Below are 23,189 nucleotides of genomic sequence, written 5' to 3'. Positions count from 1 at the left end.
CATTTATCTACATTAAATTTCATTTGCCATTTTGTTGCCCAATCACTTAGTTTTGTGAGATCTTTTTGAAGTTCTTCACAGTCTGCTTTGGTCTTAACTATCTTGAGCAGTTTAGTATTATCTGCAAACTTTGCCACCTCACTGTTTACCCCTTTCTCCAGATCATTTATGAATAAGTTGAATAGGATTAGTCCTAGGACTGACCCTTGGGGAACACCACTATTTACCCGTCTCCATTCTGAAAATTTACCATTTATTCCTACCCTTTGCTCCCTGTCTTTTAACCAGTTCTCAATCCATGAAAGGATTTTCCCTCTTATCCCATGACAACTTAATTTATGGAAGAGCCTTTGGTGAGGGACCTTGTCAAAGACTTTCTGGAAATCTAAGTACACTTTGTCCACTGGATCCTGCTTGTCCACATGTTTGCTGACCCCCTCAAAGAACTCTAATAGATCAGTAAGATATGATCTCCCTTGACAGAAACCATGTTGACTTTTGCACAACAATTTATGTTCTTCTATGTGTCTGACAATTTTATCCTTTACTATTGTTTCAATTAATTTGCCCGGTACTGACGTTAGATTTACCGGCCTGTAATTGCCAGGATCACCTCTAGAGGCCTTCTTAAATATTGGCGTTACGTTAGCTATCTTCCAGTCACTGGGTACAGAAGCTGATTTAAAGGACAGGTTACAAACCATAGTTAATAGTTCCGCAATTTCACATTTGAGTTCTTTTAGAACTCTTGGGTGAATGCCAGCTGGTCCCGGTGACTCGTTACAAGAACAAGAAGAACAAGAAGTCCCAAGCTTTGCTATAAAGACACATGCAAGCGAGATATGAACGAATTTGGAATTGATCCTGACCAATGGGAAATCTTGGCAAGTGATTGTAGCAAGTGGCGCCATCATCTCCATCCAGGTATCAAAGTCCATGACAGAAGCTGGCCCCCCAAAGCTTGAAGAGAAAAGAGCCCCGAGGAAGCAAGCAGCTCCCAACCAAGACACAGACATTTGCAATAACTGCCAAAGATCATGCAAATCTCGGATTGGACTATTCAGTCACATGAGACACTGCAAACCATCTACAGCCTAGGCTGCAATTCCCACTGTCTCTCGCAGACGAAAGGATGCCAACAAAATGTATCATAACTGTCTATTCAGCTTGCACAATTTATTGAAATAACCTGCCTAAAATGATCCCCATTGTGTACTGTGAGAGACTGAGCAGCTTCCAGGGAGTTACTTTGGCCCTGTGTAGACCAGTGGAAATGTTTCAGATAGGAAATCTGCATGTGAGTACGGTTTGAAACACTGAGCATTCAGGAGGATCTCTCCGGGATGGCCTAAGGAATGCTGTGGCATCAAAGGAATCTCCTTTGGAGAAGATATTCTTTCCCTGTTCATTAGGAACTTAGACCAGGCAATGTCACTAGACCAATATAGCAGAAAGACATTCTAGAGAGGTTGCATTTATTTGAAATGCTGGATGCCCAGATTTGTTTTTTTTAAATCACTGATGCATTCTTACAGGGGTCTGTTCTCTCCTCGCTGGGTGAATGAATACTGACACTAATGGGGGGTTCCACCCAGGGATCAAGAAGAGAGAAGCTCCCCCACATACACACCAGTGTCCCAAACTGAAAGCGGTGCCACGCAATTGTTGTGAGCATTCCCACCAGAAAACAAAATTCTCTGCTAGAAACAGTTCAGAGCACAGCACATGGGTAGCATTTGTATGCACCCAAATTGGTACCAGGTGTTCCATTCTATTGTCTCTTTTTTGTGGTGGATTAGAAGTGATGCCAGTTCAGTGGTAAAAGGGTTGAGTGTCCCATTCCTACTCCCCCATCACCGCATGCTCCTGAGCCACATCGGACTCTAGCTGGGCTCTCCCTGAGACCTCCTTGTCATCACAGCCATTAACAATGGTTTCCTCACTCAGGGTCTGAGCAGGCTTGTGCTCGGTGCCAGAATCCTCTGGAAGGAAATCACTCTGCGTCAGCCTAATGCCATAACAAGATCTGTAACAGCTGCAGCAGAGATAGGTTGGCCGTCCGTGCTGCGGTCTGCAAATGAATAAAGAATTACTGCTTGTAGCCTATGCACAGCTTGTACCCAACCCCAATGCCTCTGTCATTATCCAACCTACACAGGTCTCTAAATGAACAACATACCTGTTTGCACTTTTGATAGCAAGTTTCATCAAAGCCCATGAAATTAATTAGTTAAGCCTCTAAAGGCAGATAAGAATTATTAGCCCTATGTTACTGGGGGTAAACTGAGGCACGGAGAAGTCAAGTAATGTGCCAAAGGTCATGCAGCATGTTAGTAGAGGAGATGGGAACAGATCCCAGATGCCTAGTCCTGTGCTGGACCACACTTCCCCCTGTGTAAACATGACTTACAGCATGCTTGTGTTTATACTTCAGCCATACACCCCATATGACAGTAAGATACTACGCTTCCTACTATTGCATTGCAGTATACAATACCAAATTGCTCTGTACCATGCACAATTCATTTTATTGCATAACTAAATATGAAGTACAAAGGGGTTTGCTGATTAAGGAAATGGTGAAGGAAGGGAGAAATCTCAACCTGCGTAAATAATTCTTCACTGAGAATGGTAGAAAATAGAATGGCTGGACAGGAGCCTGGTGATCCTGGCGTGAATAAACATGCAGGCTGAATCACCCCCTAGACATGGCGCTTCTTGGGCTGGTTTGAGGTATGCTAGGGGGACCGTGGGGCAATGCCTACATGGGGGTGAGGATGTTACACCCACTGAATGGAGTAGCAACTTGTGCACTGTCCCTGTGCCTGGGGGAACTCTGGTGGGGATTGCACCTTAGGGCACAATGGATGCTCCTTGCCTCTTACTCATGGTACTCACGTGTACAGTTGAACCCTTGGAGATGTGCCCTCCACAGGTGCCAATCTGGCACTATTTCATAGGGAGGCTCCGTTCCCTTTCACAGAGAATTTCAAAATGTTGGGGTTTTGCTCTGAATCAGACCAAAACCACATTTTGAAATATCAAACTCCTCTGTGAAATGAAATTATCTTTCTCCACCTGGCTCTAGTTATAGTGCTAGTGTGGGAGTTGGAAGTCTCAGGTTCCACTCCTTGCTACACCCCAGACTACTTGTGAGACGTGGGGCAAGTCATCGAGCTGCTCTTGCCTCAGTTTCCCATCTGTAACATGGGAATGACAGCCCTGCCCTACCTCAAAGGGGCATTGTGAGGATAAATACACCACAGATTGTGAGGTCCTCAGGTCTGGTACTGGCGAGGGCATATAACTGTCATAGATATATGTATATCTTAGGTGCCTGCAGTGATGTAGGAGGATGCAGCCATCTGCTGACCCAATGCAGGAGACCCAAAGTGCCAGGAAAGAAAAGCATATTCACTAGCGTTGGTTGGAATTTTTTTTTTTTACAGGAAACAAAGTTTTGAAATCATCCAGAAAATGTTATGGTTTTCTGGTTCCAAACAACTTTTCGTTTGGAAATTTAAGCTATTTACAGTAAAAAAAAAAAAAATCAAAAATTAACAATGGTCAAAATCAAAATGAAGTTTTGATCCTGTTGAAATGAAGCATTTCTATTGATCCAAACTGAAAATGTTCTGGGATTTTCAGTTTGCAAAAATATTTGAGATTTTGACTTTTTCTTCTCATTTGGGATGGAAAACTTTTTCAAAATCTCATCGATTTTCATAGGATAAGAAAACCATTTCCTTCCTAGTTCTAATGTCCACCCAACAGCACAGGGATTAATCTCTCGAAGGCCAACCCTAGAGTCAGTGAATGATGGGAGTGGGGTTGCCTGTTAACGTCTCCATAGTTCTCTAGTAAAACTCATCTTTGCTACCTCACTTGGTACAAACAAACAAGCAGTGTGCCCTGGAGACATCATGGTCCATGTAAAATGGCATGTTGAAGCTCATCCAGATGTTTGTAAACCTTAACTTTGAAATGTGGCACAATACCACAAGCTGTCAACTTGTGTAAAAACTTTAGCAAAGACAAAAACAGAGTGTAATATTTACCAGATGAGATTTCTGTGTAATCTTGTTGGAATTTTGGGAGTATCCAACTCCCATGGATTTTGAAATGAGCTCTGTATCTTTTTTCCCCTCCCTTCTCCCCCTTCTTCTCTTTCCCTCATGAAGAGGGAAAGGGGAGAAAACACATTAAAGACAGTGAAACATTTTGCATGCACAAACAATGGACACGGGATGGCCCTGGGCAATTTGAGATGTAGATACATTTCCACACAGACTGGCTCCTATAAAAGATGCACACGCTTGGCATCTTGCTTAAAATATTGTCACGAAAATTCTATTTCTGCAACAATTCACTGAATTAGTGCTAAGTAGGACAATATCGCTATATTAACAGCATTTTTCATAATGTCTGAATGCTTCCAGTGACATATGTTAAATCAGAGTCTATCCAAAATATTTTGTAACTAAAATGAAGCCAAGATTGGGGGGGGGGTGTTATTCATCCATATGACAATATGGATAAAATATTTAACTAGTTGAATTAAAAACATACTTAGGACTTATTTACAAATGAACAAAACCGAGGTGTTCAAGATGATCTCTTTGCTCTCAACTAGAAAGGTTCTTCTCTTATCCTTATCTACTCATGGCACTTCTAAGATACTGAGCTCCATGGCACTTGACTGGGATGCCATCACTGTGTCTGTGTATTAAAGTATAAGGCTAGTTTATCTCCCCTGAACTGCGTCTTTTGCACTGCTCAGGTGGCCCAAAGGAGTTGGAACCTGACCATCGCTAGTCAGCGGAGATTTCACACACAGGGGAAATTCTCAACTGGCACAAGGGGGCAGAGGAGGCTCCTGCACCACTGTTCCTACGTAGCATAGGGGAGGCTTCAGAGAGGGAGGAGGGTGAAGCAAAGCAGCTGCGCTGTGCCATTTCCCAGCTGGTATATGGTTCCTCAGAGACCATCCCCAGCTGGCATAATTTATAGCCACTCCTAGGCTGCTCCAATTCATGGGGATGTCAATAGATTATTCCACTGAATCAGGGAACGGCAACTGCTCCCTGACATCCTGCCCGTGCACGCGCGCATTTGAGAATCTGGCTCATATGCTTTAAAGTGATTGAGAAACTGCTCATTAGCCGCCAATTAAGGAGCATAAGCAGTTTTCAGAATATGTTCCTGGTAACATCAAGATCCAGATAAACAATGAATCTGAAAAGGGCCAGGAAATATTTTGAGCTTAATATTTTAATTATTTCACATCAGCAGCAAAACAGCCCTGGCACATTCTTGTGCATCACTACCGATGTCACTAACTGGAAAGATGTTTTGCCGACACTAGACTAGATGACCTTCTGAGGTCTCTTTCAACCCTAATATTCTATGATTCTATGATTCTAACACTTCAGACTCACAAGAATGGCAGGAAGCGTTAGGTTTGGTTTTTTTCTGTTCGTGTGAATAACAGTTGAGATTCAGAGCCATATTTTCAAAGAGGCCTCAATCCAACCCCTGAATCTGTGTGCAGAGTGATTTGCATGCTCAAACAATAGAATGTGCATGTGCAAAGAGGATTTGTGTGCACAAATCAGGTAGTTAGACCTCTAAGTACTTTGTATTGCAAATTAAGAGCCAACCTTCGAAAATCTGGCTTTCATATGTCTAGGCAGTTCCATGCACGGGAAGAGGGGAGAGAAATCTAGAAACCTTGAGACTTTTCTAAGCATAATAAAACATAGGCTATAAATATGTACCCGTATGCACATTTAGATGCTAAGGAAATATAGTTATACTGAACCCTTCTTGTAGTAAATACTTAGCCACACTAACCCTTGCTAACTTTGCCAGTTTTTAACTGAGCTACTGTTTGTTGAATTGTAATGCTAATAAATGAAATAGGGATGGGCCTGAGCCAAATCTCTGTTTCCAAGCATCCCTGAACTATGGGCCTCAGCTCACCACTAATAGGTCAAGCCAGAATAAGCAAACGCACCAGCATGTTCTAAGGTTTTGCAGCACAAGACCATGGAAAGGTGTAAAGATCTCCCTTATGCGGGGTACAAGGAAGCTTGCGTCTTTCACTGGCAACTGATGAAGAGTCAGTCTGAGATTGCAATGGAAGTGTCCACACTGGATTCCCAAGGTTTCTGCTGGGCTCAGTTCCTCCTAACTGAACATGCTTAGGCCTGCCATGAATGCAGGGGACTGAACTAGATGACCTCTCGAGGTCCCATTCCAGTCCTACGATTCCATGATTCTATGCTCTTAGGCTCCCCTATTTGAATATTCCTTGATTCCCTTCCTATAGACCTGATCCTGAAAGCTCTCCCCAAGGGATTTCTACATGCAGAAAGCTTGCAGGATGGATCTTATGTTCTTCCTGGAAAAATAAATATTTGCTAAATGACTGATAAGTCATATTTCCCCATGAAATGTTATCACAATCACCAGTTCTCAGCCACTATCATCACTAAAAGAGGACATCACTTCTGCTTCTGTGAGTGAAGAGGATGCTTCTTGGACAGGCAGCAGTTGCCAGACTGGAGTAAACCCAAGGACCACCTAGTCTAGTGTGCTGACTCCAGTAGGGGCCTGCACCAGATACTTCAGAGGAAGGTGTAGCCGGGCAGTTACCCCACTCCTGAGAGAAAAGCCTAGGCTGATTGGAGAATCAGCCACAGCTGGGGCCACGCTCCAATCAGGCCACAGCTGGCCCTATAAAAGGGCTCTGAGCCAGGAGCTAAGTCAGTTTCTCTCTAGTGGTGGAGAGAGAAGAACCTAGTTGCCTGGGAGCAGGGTACCAGACGTAGAGAAGTGCTGGGGAAAGGCAAGAGGAGTTGGGGAGCTCCAGCCTGGCAACTCCTCAGGCTGCAGGCCTTGTTCAGGGCCCAAAGAGAGGTACTGGGCTGAAGGGAAAGACAGCAGGTCCAAACCTCCCTTGCCAGTAATGAGTGGTTTGCGGATGATACTAAACTGGGAGGAGTGGTAGATACACTGGAGGGGAGGGATAGGATACAGAAGGACCTAGACAAATTGGAGGATTGGGCCAAAAGAAATCTGATGAGGTTCAATAAGGATAAGTGCAGGGTCCTGCACTTAGGACGGAAGAACCCAATGCACAGCTACAGACTAGGGACCGAATGGCTAGGCAGCAGTTCTGCGGAAAAGGACCTAGGGGTGACAGTGGACGAGAAGCTGGATATGAGTCAGCAGTGTGCCCTTGTTGCCAAGAAGGCCAATGGCATTTTGGGATGTATATAAGTAGGGGCATTGCCAGCAGATCGAGGGACGTGATCGTCCCCCTCTATTCGACATTGGTGAGGCCTCATCTGGAGTACTGTGTCCAGTTTTGGGCCCCACACTTCAAGAAGGATGTGGATAAATTGGAGAGAGTCCAGTGAAGGGCAACAAAAATTATTAGGGGTCTGGAACACATGAGTTATGAGGAGAGGCTGAGGGAGCTGGGATTGTTTAGCCTGCAGAAGAGAAGAATGAGGGGGGATTTGATAGCTGCTTTCAACTACCTGAAAGGGGGTTCCAAAGAGGATGGCTCTAGACTGTTCTCAATGGTATCATATGACAGAACGAGGAGTAATGGTCTCAAGCTGCAGTGGGGGAGGTTTAGATTGGATATTAGGAAAAACTTTTTCACTAAGAGGGTGGTGAAACACTGGAATGCGTTACCTAGGGAGGTGGTAGAATCTCCTTCCTTAGAGGTTTTTAAGGTCAGGCTTGACAAAGCCCTGGCTGGGATGATTTAACTGGGAATTGGTCCTGCTTCGAGCAGGGGGTTGGACTAGATGACCTTCTGGGGTCCCTTCCAACCCTTATATTCTATGATTCTATGATTCTATGACTGCAGTCTGCCCCAGAGAGTGGGGGCTAGATGATGACTGGCAGTAACCACCGAGGCAAGGTGGGGATAGAGGGTTGGGGGTTCCCCTGGTAGGGGAGACCCAGAGTGTGGGGGCACTGCCAGTGGACAGCACCCCAAGGTAAAGGGGCACTGGGGTCTGGGAGAGACATGGGGGCCAGCAGCAGAAGAGACACTGGCCAGGAGGAGGTGCTCCATACGCTGGAGAGCTAATTCCCGAGATGACAAGCAGGAGGGGCCACATCGGTGAGTCTCGCTTTGCTACAGAAGGTACACAAAAAACTCCACTGGGAAGACATGGGTTAGTCTTCCCCACCCACACCCTCTCATCCTACTCCCTTGTCACTAGAGATGGGCTTAAACCCCTGAAGCCTGCGGTTTAATATCCCTTCCAAAACTTTAAAAAAGTATTAACTATTTAGCATTCTTGTTCTGGTGAGTAGAGATGGATCTATCTTCCCACTACAGACATGCCATAAGAGCCAGAGGTGAAGGTCAAAGCTGTATCCAGACTTTACCAGTGTTTGAGGAAATTCTGATGTGATGTGCTGGTTTGGAGCTATGTCAGAGGAGTTGTGAAGGCTTGATGCTGATGAAGATTTGGGTGTAAATTCTCCCTCAATGAGGGGTTCCTGTCTGGTGGCTATGGGATGAACTAGCATAGTTTTGGCTGCAAGATAGATCTGTAGTGGAAGCTACAGATGGAGCATCAGGTGTAAGGAATCCTGCAGTTACACTTTTTTTAAAATCATTTAATAGATTTTATGCTCTTTTAATAAGAGGGAGACTGAAAACTCATGAGGTGTAATTACCAACCAAACCTCAGTTCACAAAAAGAAAAACAACAACCGCAAAACAGAAATAGAAGTTGCAATAAAGGAGAGGAGGGGAAAAAAAAGAAAAATGAAATTAATCTAATCAGGAATGGTATTAAGGGAAAACCAAGGTTAAAAAGAAGGGGGGAAATAGGCACCTTTGCAAAGCTCTAATAGATATGCCAGACCTTCTCTCTTGCTTTCAGCAGTTGTGGTGCATATTGCTGGCAATGGTTCAAAGCAGTGAAGTGTGCTTTCCTTGGGAATTGTCTTTCACACAAAGAAAGTAATTAGGGGAATAAAAGAATATGATGCATTAGAAAATGGGAGCTATAACAAACTACCAAGTAAGCTGCCATGGCTAATTCTTCTTAACGCTCTTTCTAACCACTTTCAAAACTTGTAACCACTTTCAAAACATTTCCGAGTTTCCATCTATTTCAAAAATTCTGTCTGCTCCATATGATCTGGACCGGCATATCAAACATCTAAGTGCATATTGTGTGTCCTAATGACAAATATGTTACTCTAGCATAGGATAGGGCCAGAAGGTACAAAGGGAGAGAGAGTTATCTATTTATACATTTTACAATCCTCTGTAAGAGGAGCTCTTGGGAACTCTTTTCATGGGATGGCTGATTGTGCTGCCTCTGATGTGGACTCTGCTAAGTACGGGTAGGAATCCTATTACAGACCACTACAAAGAAGTGTGGAGTTTAGTTTAGAAAGAGAGAATTCATGTTATGAATGCTGTATGGGGGAGAAATATTAGCCCACTGAAGAAGAGGCAACTGTGTCATGAATAATGCAACAGTAGCTCTCTGTGAGTCGCACAAATGGTTTGGATTTAAGATTGCTTTCCTCTGTTAGAAGGTCAGTCGTAGTCATATTTTGGGTTCCTCCAGCACATACCATGCAAGGATCTCAAAGCTGAAGATCTGCTGTGCTGTAAGCAGTGGCCAATTAGCCACTGGGCCTATGGGGCCCCAGCCAACTGGGGGGCCCTGCAGTCCTGGGCAGGCATGGCGGGGGAAGCCCCCGTATCCCCCAACCCTGCTCCCTGGCAGAAGCTGGGGGCAGGGGAAGCCCCCAGTGCCCTCTGTCCCTGGCAAAAGCAGCCCCCAGTGACCCCCCCCGACTGTGTCCCTGGTAGAAGCTGGGGGGTGGCAGGGGAAGCTCCCAGCACCCTGACCAGCATGGCGGGGGAATGGGGGAAGCCCCAGCGCTAGGACCTCCGCTGCAGCCCCAGGACTGGAGGAGTGCTCACTACCTGCCCCAGGCTGCAGCAAGGGGACAGGGTTTCTCCAGTCTTGGGGCTGCAGTTGTGGGGAGGGACAGAAAGTAGCAAACAGGTTGTGGGGCCACAGTGGTAGGGGGTGGGATGTGGGGGACCCTGGGTGGAACAGGGGCGGGACCCCAGGGAAGGAGCAGAAAGGGATGTGGCTGTTAGTGGGGCACAGGTGGGGAGGTTGGGGGCGGGACCGCAAGTGGAAGAGGTGGGGAGGGGGCCCCCCACTTGCTCTGGCCCAGGGACCCAGGAAACCTTAATCTGCCTCTGGCTGTAAGTAAGTATGAGTATCTCCTTTATAAGATGGCGGTGGGGGTGGGGACAGGAAAGAACAGAGAACTGGCCTGCCTGAGATGACACTAAGCCAGAATGCAACCCAGAGTTTCTGACTCCTGGTATTGTGCTTACACCCTTAGGCAAAGCTCTCTCTCTTCCTCCATTAATGGCCCCATCCCTAGCTCGGAGGTGATGGCTCATTCTGTATACAGCTTCTAAGTGCTCGGTCTGCTCTGCATCTGAGGATTTCCCCTTAGGCATCGTCTAGTACATATGCTGCTGCTTACTACATTAAAATGCTCCCGTTTTTTACCTCAGGTATTTAGGCAGGTAAGTCTCAAGGACTGCTCTTAAACCTACGTTAACAGTGTATTTGTTTAGCTAGACCTTGTCTGACTGGTCTCTGGAGCTGAGCATATTGGGAAATTGATGGAAATGCCACTATCCCAATATAGGACACGCAGGCTGGGATTCTCAAAGGAGTCTTAACATAAGACCATAAGAATGGCCCTACTGGGGCAGACCAAGGGTCCATCTAGCCCAGTATCCTGTCTTCCGACAGTGGCCAGTGCCAGGTGCCCCAGAGGGAATGAACAGAACAGGGAATCATCAAGTGATCCAGACTCTGTCACCCATTCCCAGCTTCTGGCAAACAGAGCTAGGGATACCATCCCTGCCCATCCTGGCTAACAACCGTTGATGGACCTATCCTCCATGAATTTTCTAGTTCTTTTTTGAACCCTGTTGTGGTCTTGGCCTTCACAACATCCTCTGGCAAAGAGTTCCACAGGTTGACTGTGCATTGTGTGAAGGAGAGTTAGGGGTTAGGGAGTCAGGAGCCCAAACCCGAGCCACAGGGCCTAATTCTGCTCTTCAGCTTTTTGTCATGTAAAGTCCTAATCCCAGATCTTTGTTTCACTACAAAATCATATGCATTAGTGAGTTCTAATGTTTTGAATGCTATCAAAGAGGCAAACAGCATAGAAGCCAGCATCACTACTGCAGATCTTCACTTCCCATGTGTCTTCAGCATGAACTGGGTGGTCAAGATGGTGCTTCCTATAGCCCGTGCAATCGGACTGCCTTCCAGGGTGCTGGCTTCAATGGAGCTGCTAGAGTGCACTGAACTTGGCCCATGGCTTCAGCAGAGGGAGATGTCTGTCAGCCAAGTGGGAATAATTCATGTTCCTAAAGGGCCATGTTACCTTAGGGGAAGCTCTCCATTGACCATCAAGTTAACTGTGAATTCAGCTGGTGGGGATAATCTTATATCAGATAATAATATCACATGCAAGCTTACATGCTGCTTCTTTGGTATGCCAATGCTATTGTAACAGCTGTCATCTTGGCCATTTCTAAGGGTAGAACCTTGAATCTCTGGAACTAAGAGTACGAGCTACTACAGCTTGAGCTAATAGGTCAAGTCCATCGCACAGAAGACTCAGTCCCCTGTGAGCCAGGCACAGAGTAGGGGGATGTATAACACACACTGGACATCCTGAGTTACACTGCAAAATTGTATCCGAAGGTATCTGGGACTCTGTTTTCCTGGGCTCTCCATGTTGTGACTCATTGAAAGACAATTTCTTACTGCTTCAGAGTATTCCAAACCATTTTTTTTCTTAGGTCGTATGAATCACTCCGGTAATAAAGCAACAATACATCTCAAGGTGAAAAATCAGCGCTTGTCGGGTTGGAACTTCCATCTGCGGCAGTTCATAACTTCATTATCCTCAGAGAAGGTTTAGTACACACAAGATACTAGAGACAACTTGCTTTCTCTTATGGAACTGAGCATATAGGAAACGAGACCATTTTACTAAGAATCAGCATTCCTTCCAAGAGAGAATTGTAAGTAAACAGTGGTAATACAGTGTACTTTAGAAAAAGCAGTATTTTTCTGCCCCTTGATCTCTAACAGTCTTAAGCCAATTTTGGCAGGTACTGCTGTATTAAGTGGTCAGTCTCCCATCGTGGTCACATACTGTTTTATTGGAGGTCTGACAGCAGCAATAGGAGAGATAAAATTAACCCTTTGGTACCAAAGGCTGTGACAGATCCTATTGCCAGCAATGGGGAATGCATCAAGAATTTCCACCTCTCAGCCTCATGGGGTTAATGGCAATCTGTTGCTGAATTCCCCGGATAATCAGAGTAGCAAACACTGGGCTTTTTAATGAGCCCCTGAGGACAATGCTGGCGCACAAGGCTGTGAAGATCTGGACAAACCAAGGAAACGTAAAATGAAAACAAACATGGACGTTTATTTTCCTAACTCACCAGTTGCAAACAAAATTTCATTTAATAAACCATGAAATGATTCACAGAGTTTCTGTATATTATTCTAAGTACAGCTGGGCAATGTAAAAGTTACTTTCCCTTACTTTGTTATTCAGCCCCCATATCCAATTCTCATCCAAACAAAGCTGTATTTATTTATGTTTTAATGTATTTATCATTTTACTCCTTTGCATGCGTTCCTGCAATCAGTTGGGTGGTGATTCAACTCAGAATAGTGCTGAATGGATCAAAATAGGGCTTAATAGGGAAAGTGTTTTGTTGATCACATGAAGGGTCAGATTTTGTAGCAGAGCTGGGTGACTCACTCATGGTGAAAAATTAGATGAACTTCACCCTTTTACTGTGGGCAAATTATCTGGACTAGACGATGAGATTTACAAATCTGTTTGTTCAAGCTCTCATTGTAGGGCTATTTCAGGACAGAAGCCCCATTTCAGGAAATCCTCGCTACTCAGGAAAACACTTAAAGTGCTCGCTTTTAAGCATGTGCTTAAGCCCTTCTGAAGTCAAAGGGACTTAAGCATATGCTTAGTGTTAATCAGATGTTTAAGTGCTCTCCTGTGTCGCAATAAAATATTGGTTGTGAACTATTTGTGAATAAACACAGCCTTGCCCAAATCTGTGGCTATTCATTATTTGTGGTACATGATTGCTCACCTGAGGCAACAGTTATTCTCTCTGCTTCCTGACTGGATAACTGACACTTGTATAAACAGGAGCAGGAAAAATGAGAAGAGATTTCAAGACGGGCCAGACAACATTGTCGGTGTAAACCTACCACAAATATATACCAGACTTTTGCCTTCAGTGAACGAAAATTCAGTGTCGGCGTGAATTCATGGACTTCGCTTGATCAAATGTTCACAGATACTTTTGGTCAGTGCAAGTCTGGAACACTATCTAGGTGCCAACTAAACCTAGTGAAATTTAGCTTTGTGCTTTTAGATCTCACAATATTATGCTGAAGGATGGTAGAACAATTGCATTTTGATAAGAGCAGATTCTCCTGTCAGAAATGCACTCATCTCTGAGACAGAAGAGGGGTGAGGAAATATCGTTCATTGGGCCTGCTTCTGTTGGGGAAAGAGACAAGCTTTTGAACTTACACAGAGCTCTTCTTCAGGACCTGAAGAAAAGCTCTGTGGAAGCTTGAAAGCGTGTCTCTCTCACCAGCAGAAGTTGGTCCAATGAACGATATTTCCTCACCCCTCTTCTCTCTCCAATATCCTGAGACCGACACAGCTACCACAACTCATCTCTGAGCACATATACTTAAAGAGCGATACAAAAAATGAATACAAATAAAGTAGATTATATTTCTAGTGTCTCCGTCACTATCAATTAGGAGTAGATAAATGGGTACATTTGTACCAGTTTTACATGTCTGTAAAGGTGAGGACACTGATCTAATTGTGTGATGTTACCAAATCACATTACAATTTCACATCCGAGGCATATGAGATAAAAATACAGAGCCCTATGCACTCCTCTAAACATGTACTAATCATAAAATGGAGCTGGGAAACACAAATGGAAGGGAAAAGCAGGTAGGTGGCATGTTCAGCTAAGTACCCCCTGGTTCCCTGTCTGTGGCAACAGTGCGTGTGTGCATTCATGGGCATGGCCAGGTGAAAATGCAATTAGCAAGAGAGGCAGCTCTCCATGGCATGCTGACCAAGTTTGCTAATGCATGTTGCAGCATTACATTTCCACTCAATGGCTTCTATTCCTTGGAGGAGAGCAGACTGCAGCAGAACGTACACCGCTAGTGTTGGGGTGCAGAGAGATATGTATCCCCTGGCTATATGCATGTCTTATACAGGGTAGGTTACAGAGCTACTACTAGCAGGTCAAGCTTCTGTATCAGATATGGCCTGGGCAAGGAGTTTCCTCCTTAGTGAGATACACACTAGATGTGCTCACCATAAGATCCGTCAAAGTTCTGCCAGGTGTGGCTGAGGTTAGCTTAAAGAAGGTATAAAGAACAGGAGTACTTGTGGCACCTTAGAGACTAACCAATTTATCTGAGCATGAGCTTTCGTGAGCTACAGCTCACTTCATCGGATGCATGCAGTAGAAAATATAGTGGAGAGATTTTATATACATAGAGAACATGCAACAATGGGTGTGACCATACACACTGTAAAGAGAGCGATCAGGTAAGGTGAGCTATTACCAGCAAGACAGAAAAAAACACATTTTGTAGTGATAACCTACCAGTGTGATATATGCCATCAAGTGCCAGCAATGCCCCTCTGCCATGTACTTTGGCCAAACTGGACAGTGTCTACGTAAAAGAATAAATGGAAACAAATCACAAAACATTCAAAAACCAGTCAGAGAACACTTCAATCTCTCTGGTCACTTGATTACAGACCTAGCAAATTCTTCAACAAAAAAACTTCAAAAACAGACTTCAACAAGAGACTGCTGAATTGGAGTTAATTTGAAAACTGGACACAATTAACTTAGGCTTGAATAAAGACTGGGAGTGGATGTGTCATTACACAAAGTAAAACTATTTCCCCATGTTTATTCCTACCCCCCATTGTTCCTCACACATTCTTGTCAACTGCTGAAAATGGCCCACCTTGATTATCACTACAAAAGGTTTTTTTTTCCTCTCCTTATTTTTTCTCTTATTTTTTTCAAAATAAGGTATGTTACACACAGCGCCTCCTAGTGACTGTACAGGACAATACAGTTTAGCATTCCATTACATCTCCCCCTTTAAGTTCTACATTCCTGCCATTTACAAAATGTACACGATCACGCTACCTTTGAAGCTCAGTATGGATCAGCCTGTTAAGTGTCTCTGAATCGTGCTGGTTTTCTAATCACATGACCCAAACGCATGGTTTTCTAATCACATGACCCAAACTTGGTCATCTGGCTGTCCATTAGGTGCGACAACTGGCTGTGGTTGGTTTGGAATCTTTGAGTCCCTTATTCTGGCATCCACCATCTGTAGAGTTTGCTCTGTTGTTTGTTCTTTCTGAGGAGCAAACGGTAGACGTCGATGGTTTCTGTTGAACTCTACACTGTCGATCTCAATGACCCGGGCGATTCATTCTTTTTCTTTACAACAGCTGGAGTTATCCAGCCTTTTTCTACATCCAATTTGACACAAACACCCTGAGCAGGTTCTAGACCCAGCAGTTCTCTAACGGCGCGCCATCTGTGGTAAAAGTGTTTGTAAGCTGAGAATAGCACGGTCACACTTTGGGTCAACGAGAAGATTCCTACTGGGCATTGGATCCAACCCTAAGTAACCGATGTAAAGGAAATCTAGTGCATAGATCCAGCCCTTAGGGAGCTGGCAAAATGATTCCATGGCATCCCATTTAAAAAAAACATGAGCATTTATAGGCAGATGATGGTTAAAATAGACCAAAAGGAGCCACTGGGTGATTTGTTATATTTCTGTATTTGTAGAATAAATGTAGCCCTCTTAATAAGAAGTTGATCATTTTTATACCTGGCAAGACACTGGCATCTCATTCTTCTTGTTTCTCTAAAACAAGGTAATCACATTGGGTCTTAAGATGAGACTTTCATAAAGTACAGATGACCCCACATGTGCCCTACTGTAATGGGGTTTCTTGAACCTCCTTCTGAAGTATCTGGCACTGGCTACTTTCCCAGACAAGGTACTGGACTAGATATACCTGAAGTCTCCTCTAGTCTTACAATTCCTATGCCTTTATGTACAAAGGGGCCCAATTCTGAACTCTTAACTTCATGAGCAGTCCCACTGAATTCAATGGGATGCTCTTGGAGACTGGTGCTATTCAACATCAGTATGATTAAAGATCTGGCACATAGCCTGAGATCAGGATCTGGTCCATAGATTGCTATCCATTGATATGATGGCAATTATGGAAAAATTCAAACTTTATTAAACAGCAGATGTAACCTCCATAGTTTTTGGCCTGCCCAAATGACAGCTGGAAAACTTTTCAAGCTATCTATATTCATCTTTAATTTATTTTTTAAATGTGTAACAAACACAATTGTAGTGCTTCTCATTAACTGTGGAATCTTATAGTCATAATTTTTGATACACAACATTACTTACCAATTAGCTTGTCTTGTTCATTTAAATGTCTTCTCTCATATTTTAATGGGAGCTAATGATGCCTTTGTTGACTTATTTAATGTTATGTAAATGTGGCTATAAACTGTGAAGGGCTTAAACAGCAGCACTGTTTTTCCTTACTCATCAGTTTTTGAAGTGTGTGTGTGTGTAGTGTTTCCCCCAAAGTGAATACATTGTCCTGAAAAATATAAGTAACTACGCAGAGAAATAATAATAATTCTGTATGATAAGCAGTAAAAAATATTCAGTGTGAAATTTGATTTTTCCTCTTTACTAATGCTTGCTTTTGAAAATTTACTTTACTACATCCTAAGGGGACTTTCTGGCAGTTTGTCTAGTTAATCATGTAATTTAGGAACTGTTAAATATAGTTAGGTGTCCTTAATGCAACCACACTTAGGGCTCAACCTTGCAAACTTTCGGCATTTGCTTAATTTTGCAACACCTGAATAGTCCCATTGAAGTCAACAGGGCTATTGACACATATAAAGTTAAGCACATTATAAGTGTACCTGTGATTAAATATATAACTCATGTTAAACTGGGACTTATATAATACTGGTATTAAATTAACTCTAAAGAAAATACATTCATACGAGTCTTTATCCTTAAATGTTCCTACTGCATATAGTAGGAACATTTAAGGATAAAGACTGGATATAGGAATACTTTGTTCAATTCCCCAGTCCTGTTTCCCCCTCTAAAACACAGTACTGCTTCCCTTTGTCCTCTTTTCACCATGTATTACTGGTTGCCACAGGACAGTTGAAGGGGAGCCTTGGAAACATTTTGAGGGTGTGAACCAGAGTAATTTTGTAGGGATGGTCACAATGACATTATGCACTTAAAACCAGCACTTATTGCTAATGAGTCGAAATGGGGAGAAGAGACACTTGCACAAATTTCCAGCAAGGAATCTGTAACCAATTGAGCACTGGTTTCTCACATCCAATGCTTTGAAAATGTATTTCAAACACATCATAGTCAATTTAAATATTTAAATATTCATTTATTCTAATGTTTCCTTTGCTAGGTATCCACCACTCTCCATACATTTCAGCCACTACGAAGATCTACAGCACTCTGTCTATCAATGTTTTAGTTCAATTCACTGTGACTTAAAGAGCAGTTTTTAGCTTCTTATCTATGTTTTGGGCACTCCTTTGAGAAGTTCGATATTCAACAATCAGAACCGGTACAGGTCCCATTTTGAAGGTGTGTGAGTGCATGGTTGTCTCTCTATAGAATGCATTATTTTTTTCAGTGTAAGTTTATTTAGAGTGGGTTGGCCCAGGTGTAAGTTTACAGGTATAAACTCTTAGAAATACTCTGTGGCTGTAATGGGTATTCATTCTATGCCACCTACTTAAAAAAAACATGTGGACCTGAAATTAGAAATGTCTATGCCTATCATTCTATGTATGCATATTAGATGTCAATGACATGTACACAATTAAATTATAGCACTTGTTTTTAGACAATGCCCTGTCAATGCCAATAGCTTCATAAATCTCTCACTTGGGCAGATACATCATGCTGAATATGATGTATCAGTATGATGCATGTATAATATATTTCTCTAGTATTACTCCAACTGTTCCTTGGGTTCCTCCATCCTTATTATTGTCGGTATTGCGGTTTCCCCCACTTTCAAACTCTCAAATTGCTTTTCTTCCAAAGATGTTACTATGATGAGTATTGGAAATGTACTTACAATTTTGATCTGGTAGAGAAAACAATGGATATCTACATCTACCTCTATAGATATATTCTGCCTTTCCCTAATTGTGTGTAAGCTAGACAAGGTAAAAAAAAGGCCTGTCAAAGGCAAAAATTGTACCATTTCCTTAACTACGGAGCTGCTATGTAGATAGCAGATATGGAATGCATGATGTTAGCTTTTACCAGCATTAGTTTACAATGAACACAGTACTCATGGGTGGTGAGTTTTGCAGGTCACCCCAAATGAGTACTAATAAAAACTTTACACCACACCGCTGCTTGGTGTATACTGTAGTGGCCACATATGCCTAATATTGATTTTGCATAACAAATGAGGCATATGCAGAATGCGTGACACTGGGTGTGGTAAGAAGGTTCATCAGAACTAGTTTGGGATGATCTGAAGTCACTCATGGCTTCACAGTCAATCATTACTGTATGCTGTTTGTCACTGAAACTACCAGGCACGGCTACCTTGTAACCTTAGTCTGTCTTTATTTGTATGATATAGATACAGTGCAAATTGCTGTATTTTGATCTTTGGCATAATTCTGCTTTTGCACCCATACACGTCCATTGAAGTCACTGGTATTTCACAGCTGTGAATGTGGGGTTTGTTCTCTTGTGTTTAAATTGTCAGTGTAAAAGTCCTTGATGCATGTGAAAAGAACAACTAATAACTGACTGCAAAACATGAATGCATCTTAAAAAGGAACGTTATTACAGCAGACCATCTGTAACTGATTTTGAAAATTTATTTCTTTTCCCTTTTTTATGAACCAGGAGTTGTAGAGTGTGCAGGAAAGAGATTTTTCCACAATACGCCTTTTTCTTGTAATAAGGAGATGTTGCATTCTATGGCGATCGCTATTAAGATTTCTTGGTTCTTGATGTTATTGATGGAGGTGACACAATGAGGCTTAGATATGAGATCTTGAGGGCTTAGTATTAATCTTTGTGTTGACTGGAAGCAGAAGTTAGAATTGGTGTTTCTCATTCTCAGTTTAAACCCAGTCTGCCAATTTCAGTCACTCCTGACTCACTGGGAAACAGTTACATATTTTGGGCAGAAAATGGAGCTGCAGCGCAGGGCAAAGAGGAAGTGCAGGTTATTTAGCCCACAGCTAAAAGAGAAATTGGTAGAGGTCTGTTTGACTCTAATGCACAGGCCTCATGAGGTCCCAAAAGTTCAGATAAATTTTTAAAAGCCTCTAGGTCTTTTGGTTGCTTCTCTGAGCTTGATCAAAACTGTCTTAACCTCTTGGGACAGGAAATTCCATGGAAAACTGGAGAACATCCATACTTCTTGCAGTTCCTGCTCAGGCTGGAAAGTAGGGAGAGACAAACTCATTTGGAACCTAAATGGTAGTCAGGAAGCTCAGTGGGCACTTTAGCTTTACTGGCTCTGTGTTCCACTTGAGAGACAGAGCGATAAAAGAAACAGAAAAAAGAGAGGGGAGAAATCTAGTGACAAGACAGATACAGTATAAATATTAGAAAAAACATTTTAACCATAAGGGGAATTAAGCCCTGAAATAAGCTTCCAAGGAATTCCCATCACTGGAGGTTTTCAAGAACAGGTTGGACAAACCCCTGTCAGGGATGGTCTGGGTTTACTTGGTCCCACCTCGGCACGAGGGGCTGGATTTGATGACCTCTTGAGGTTCCTTCCAGCCCAACAGTTCTATGATCCTATAATGGATACAGGCTATATATCATATCTCTTGTTCCAGCCATGCCTTTGGTGCTCAAATACCCCATTGATGAATGTCCTGTAGGTATATAGGCAAGTGGATGGATGGAAAGCTAACTTTTTTCTGTCCCTAGCAGGAGAAAATGAGTGTAAGTTGTTGTAACTGACACATTGAATGGTGGGAGGGTGGAGGTTGTAGCAGGGAAAGCAAATAAGAGGAGCGTACATAATACAAAAATAAGATAAGGTGTATGGGCAGCACCAAGCAAGATCATCTAACTGTTCCTGCTTCCTTGACTATTTCCTTTGTATTTGTTCCTTAGTGTTTCTTTTCTGTTTGTCTTTCTATTGTCATGGAGCTCCTGTGTATAATGGTGGCTAATGGTTTGTGTAAGGACAAGTCTACACAACCGCTCTACACCAGTGCCGCTGTGCTGCTGTAGCACATCGGGTGAAGACGTGCCATGCCGATGGGAGAGCGCTCTCTCCCAGCATAACTACTCCACCTCAACGAGAGGTGGAAGCTATGTCTGCGGGAGAGCGTCTCTGCCAACATAGTACGGTGTGGACACCGCTTTAAGTTGATGTAACTTATGTCCCTCAGGGGGTGGCCTTTTCACACCCCTGAGCAATGTAAATTACTTCGACTTAAACAGTAGTGTAGACAAGCCCATATATGAGAGTTTTTACACTAATTAAGTTATGGAAAGATTACACACACTTGTGTTTTATGCAAGCTAAAAAACCTGTGGTTCTAAAAACCTCTGTGTTCAGAATGCACAAAAAACCCACTATTTGATCCCACTTCCAATTCAGCACAGTGGAGCCGAGATATGCAGCAGGCCACTGTGTTTCAAACCCAGAGCTTAGTCCACTCCATTTAGTGTGACCAGACAGCAAGTGCGAAAAATCGGGATGGGGTGGGGGGTAATAGGAGCCTATATAAGAAAAAGACCCAAAAATAGGGATGGTCCCTATAAACTCGGGACATCTGGTCACCCTAACTCCAACTGCAGTTGCTGGCAGACAAAACCAGAGGCAATTAGGAAAGCTAATGCTTAGCCATTTCTGTGGATGGATTTAGCACTAAAACAATATTTTACAGGGAAGCTGGACAAAAATGCTGTCAGTTCTCATTAGAGATGGGAGAACTTTGTGAAGCTAGAGGTTTTGCAAATCAATCAAACTGCTTTTTAGGTTCACAAACTAGTCTGACTTCACAAACCATTTTTTTCTGCTATTTAAATCCCAGGAGGTTTCTCCCGCCCCACTCCAAGGATGATTAATTTTTTTTTTTAAAGCATGTTTTTTCTAGCTAAAGGGAAGCCTATGTCTTGTATTAGCAATAGCAGATCTTCTCCCCACTCAGTTCGACAGGCAAAAACAGGTGCCAATAGATTCATAGATACTAAGGTCAGAAGGGACCATTCTGATCGTCTAGTCCGACCTCCTGCACAACGCAGGCCACAGAATCTCACCCACCCACTCCTGCGAAAAACCTCTCAGCTGTGTCTGAGCTATTGAAGTCCTCAAATCGTGGTTTAAAGACTTCAAGGAGCAGAGAATCCTCCAGCAAGTGACCTGTGCCCCATGCTACAGAGGAAGGCGAAAAACCTCCAGGGCCTCTTCCAATCTGCCCTGGAGGAAAATTCCTTCCCGACCCCAAATATGGCGATCAGCTAAACCCTGAGCATATGGGCAAGATTCACCGGCCAGATACCCAGGAAAGAATTCTCTGTAGTAACTCAGGTCCCACCCCATCTAACATCCCATCACAGGCCATTGGACCTATTTACCATGAATATTTAAAGATCAATTAATTACCAAAATCATGTTATCCCATCATACCATCTCCTCCATAAACTTATGGAGTTTAATCTTAAAGTCAGATAGGTCTTTTGCCTCCACTGCTTCCCTTGGAAGGCTATTTCAAAATTTCACTCCTCTGATGGTTAGAAACCTTTGTCTAATTTCAAGTCTAAACTTCCCAATAAATGATAAAGACTACTTTGCTGGATTTTTTTCACCTCTTTCTGATATTTTTTTGCTTGTTTTTCATTCTCTCTGTATTTGTTTCTTATTCTGACCACTGTCCATTTTTCACTCTTCCCCTCTGCTCCTTCCCATTTCCACCCGACATGAGTATCTCATTAAGGTTTGCATTTGAGACAAACTTCCAAGCCCTTTGTTTGAATGCAAAATGAGTTTGGCCCCTTCCTAAATATAGTGGAGGCTTAAGGCCCCAGAGAAATGATGCCATACATGGTAATGTCCATATTCTGTAGGAGCCCAGGATGCCACCACTAAAGTCGAATGCAAAACCCCCAATGGGAGGATGATCAGATCTAAGCAGAGGGCATTGATAAATTTCATATAAATCCCTTTGAAATCCACTTCTGTACTAGTCAGTGACATGCGACCCTGCGCATCAGTGCAGTTCACATTATGCTCTATGATAGCACCAGGCGCAAATTGTTGACTGTCGGGTTGGAACATGCTTCAGCTTTGCAAAACATGCTGTTAAATATTTATTCTAAGTGTATCTGTGCCATTGTGTGATTAAACCCTCTCCATTATTCACAGCAATAGATCTGCTTCTCATAGCAACGGGCTTGAGTGTTAAATATCATCTCCAAGTTGTTTGGGGTTTTTTCTTTTTTTTAAAGATACCAAGATGTAACAATCTGTTCCTTGTTGAATGAGTTGCAGCTCATAAGTGAGCAATCAGCATTATCTCAACAAATGAAATATTCTTTTGGGCTCAACAAAATGCTTGTTAGGTTGAGACTAATCAGTAGGAAATGAATGGTGTGATAGTGTTTGAGAGCACAGAAGAGCTTCAATTTGCATTAGTGCTTCTGATAGTGCCAACATAAATGTACGGGGCTGTAAGTTACAGAGCTCATTATTGTTATCAGACAAGAGGTGGAAGGGAATGCGGCATTGTGTAATTGACGCTTTTTATTTGGGAAGGAAATCGACAGGCTCCTTCATGTACTTGAAAAAATCTAGATCAAATGTACAATGAATGCTCTTTGGTGGCAGAAGAAACAAAAATATATATTAGAAGCCAGATTTTTCAGATGCAATGAGCACCC

General features: G+C 42.9%; 1 long non-coding RNA gene across 2 annotated transcripts in view; it reads left to right on the top strand.

The window, feature by feature from the left end:
- The window catches only part of LOC125641886 (uncharacterized), a 127,730-nt gene that overhangs the window by 48,924 nt on the left and 55,617 nt on the right, over positions 1-23,189 (top strand). The window contains exons 2-3 of one of the 2 annotated variants that reach the window (XR_007358183.2): positions 10,417-10,606; positions 11,903-12,556. The exons of the other annotated variant lie outside the window; for it this stretch is intronic. This is a non-coding gene — a long non-coding RNA (uncharacterized LOC125641886). Of the gene's footprint in view, positions 1-10,416; positions 10,607-11,902; positions 12,557-23,189 lie in introns of those variants that run through there. 2 annotated transcript variants of the gene reach the window in all.

This window comes from Caretta caretta, chromosome 8, assembly GCF_965140235.1.
Source record: "Caretta caretta isolate rCarCar2 chromosome 8, rCarCar1.hap1, whole genome shotgun sequence".
NCBI lineage: Eukaryota > Metazoa > Chordata > Testudines > Cheloniidae > Caretta > Caretta caretta.
This window is presented reverse-complemented; position numbering and strand designations above follow the sequence as displayed.